Source organism: Natrix helvetica, assembly GCF_964273705.1.
Source record: "Natrix helvetica genome assembly, chromosome: Z".
NCBI lineage: Eukaryota > Metazoa > Chordata > Lepidosauria > Squamata > Natricidae > Natrix > Natrix helvetica.
The window spans coordinates 97,230,463-97,233,614 of record NC_138554.1 but is presented as its reverse complement, the minus strand read 5'-3'; positions in this window follow the sequence as shown (position 1 = coordinate 97,233,614).

Sequence of the window (3,152 nt, the reverse complement as noted above, 5' to 3'; positions counted from 1 at the left end):
TGCCTTGTCCGTTAGAGAATTTCACAGGTGTAGCTTCAACGTAGCAGAACATGCATCTCTGACATCGTACACTTGGAAGCAAGTATATATTTGGTAAAAATCCAGGCGTAACTCCAAACTGCCCTTTTTTACTGGAAGGGTCATTTCAATTTGCTAATACCTAAAATTCAGCATTTAGCAATTGATTTCATCTTTCAGCTCTTTCACCCCTCTGCTGTGTTTCTTCTCTCCCTGTTGTGGCAGAGGATGAAAAAGCTGTTGCACTGTTGCGGCAGAGGCAATGAACAGAGCCTTAGTGCAGGAGAGAAGCACTTTTGTACTTGCCTTTGTGTGGCAACAAGCTTCCACCTTCATCATGGTACATTTGCTGTTGCTGCGAGCAGAGGGATGTAAGAGAATGGTGGGGGTAGATCTTGTGGGGTGGGGTAATCCCCCAAGCTTGGTCTTCCTCTTCCCTTGTCGGTTGGGCCAAGAGAAAGAAGGGGGCGGTGTAGGAAAGCGATCCCCTCCCTGGCCAAGCACCGAGCACAAAAGCCCAGCAGAAAGTGGGGCGGCTGGCCCGGCAGAAGTGCTCCCATTGGTGAGTCAGATGGTAGAGAGGCTTGGCCTGGTTCTCACAGCAGGACCCTGTTTGGCACCTTCAGACACGAGCTGCCACTTTTGAAATGCACTGCGCTTTTGAGGAAGCCATGCAGTGATGGCTGGGGCTGTGGAGGCGGCGGAAGCGGAGGCAACAGGGCTGTTCTCCCCCTCCTCAGCAAGCTGTGCCTGGAGGAGTACCTGACAGCTGGAGTGTCAGGAGACACACTATGATGTCACCCCAACCTGCATTTCCAGTGTGTGTGCCTCTGTCCCAAAGTGGGATTGAGTGGGGGGTAGGGCAAAGGGAGCAGGGAGCAGGGGGAAGGGTGGGGAGGCTTGAAGGAGGAGAAACTTGGCTTGCTTTCCTTTTGGTGTGGGGCAGGGGGAAGACCCAATACCCCCCCCCCCAATGCCTTGCCTGTCAGGCCTGCAAGCCATCTTTTCTTTTGGACCTCAGACCTGCCACACTTTCTATTATTCTACTATGCATTTTCTATTGTGGGAAAATTAGAGGGGGATTATATGGAGCTGTGTGATATGCAGCAGTAACAAAAAAAAATTATAGAAAGCCAAAGTCATCCTTTGTCTCTGCAACTCTGCACGTGACTGGAACTGGATGGGTGAAAGCTGCCAGTATGGCAGATTAGATCATGTGATGGACTTGTGGGTGTGGGGGTAAGATCTTGAACTTTCAACTGGGTGGGAAAACCGGGAAACTTTCAGATTTGGGTTTTCGTAGATGTACCAACATGGCTCTCTTTATAAATTGGAACTTTGAGGAATCCTTTGACTCGGACTCTGATTTAATTTTGGATGCTATTTGGAACCTTGGCACTGCCTGCTGCTCTCGCGCCTTGTGCAGCACAGTGAAAGCACGCTTCACAATGGGGGAGACTGGGTTCCCTCCTCCTCCTGGAGTCCATTACAACTCAGAGCCACAATGCCACCCTGCCACACTCGCCCCTAGCAACTCTCTTTCTTGGGCCAGAGAGCAGGTCGCACATCTAGCACCAACCAAGTTCAGAAGTAGTTACCCGCCATTTCCTGCTGCAGTCAAGCAGTGAGAGAGACTCACGGAGACAGATATGGCTTGATTTGACCTCTTCTGCTCTCTGCCTTTGCCCAGTTTTGTAAGAATTCAGCGGACACTGCCTTTGTTATGGGTGGGGGTCATCCTGTACTTTGCCTGACAAGTGTCTTCAGGAGCGTCTGGCAACTATATTTTCTGGCCATTTTGGACTGAGTTGCAGGATGCATGTCTGGGGGACTGTGCTGCTGCTTGGGATGATGCTTCTCTGAAGTGCGTATGGTTATCTAAGGCAGCAATCTCGTGGTGCTGTGATGTAACAGCCTGGCAGTCACTCCTTTTGCAATGCAAGATTTATTTTTGTTTCTTTCCAGAGACAAAACATGGCTGAATTTCCTTAATTATTCCCTGGGAGTGTGTTGGGAAGTGGGGGAGGGGGAGTAAGAGAAAGAAAGAAAAAGAGAGATGAGAGGGGGGGAGATAGAAAGATGTGAGAGAAAGATGAGAGAGGGGGAAGGACAGGGAGCAAGAGAGGGGGAGAGGGAGAGGGAGATAAAGAGATGGGGAGATAGAGAGAAAGAAAGAGATGGGAGAGAGAGAGATACCGGTTCCTATAGAAAACACCAGAAGTCACAAAACCTGGGTAGGCATGGCTGAGTGGGTCATGTGACTGGGTGGGAGTGAGTGACATTAAGTTGGCCGCACCCAGCGATTTTGTAACTCCAGGTGTTTTATGTGGGAAATGGGTCCAAATGGCTCTTTGAGCTTTTAAGGTTGCAGACCCCTGATCTAGCACTGTGTTTCAGAATGTCAATCACATGGTTTCATTGGTAGAATGTAAGAATGGCTTATCACGGCAACCTTCTGTACTATATGAAATGATGCTCTTATCATTGCCACTAATCATCCATTCCCAGCATTTTCCTACATTATTATTGCCCAATATATTGCCCCCCTCACATCCACACATGAAACAAACAGTGCATAACATCTCAGATAAGATCCTCACCAAAGCTGAAACCAATGTCCTTGCCAGAGGATTCAACTTTGCAGTTGCTCCCAAACACATCCCCACTGAAACCATTATATGCGGAGTTGAAACCAGCCTGACCAAAATCAACCCCGATGACGCTAACAGAATCAGACTCGAAATCACCAACATCCTCTGCACCAGCAAGCCCCCCAAAAGCAACTTACCCAAAGAGGAACAGACAGCACTACTTAACCTAAAAGAAGACACTAGCATAATAATCCTTCCAGCAGACAAGGGGAATGCCACGGTGGTCATGAACACATCTGACTACCAAACCAAATTAACCAACCTACTCCAAGACTCCACTTACAAACCCCTAAGCACGGATCCCACCACCTACTTAGAAAAAACCACCAGATCCAAAATAAAAGCCTCCCCCATCAGCGAAGAGATCCAGCAAAGAATCATTCCCAGAGAAAAATCATCCAGATGCCCTAAGCTCTATGGTCTCCCCAAGATACACAAAGAAGGAACCCCACTCAGACCCATAGTCAGCTCCATAGGCTCACC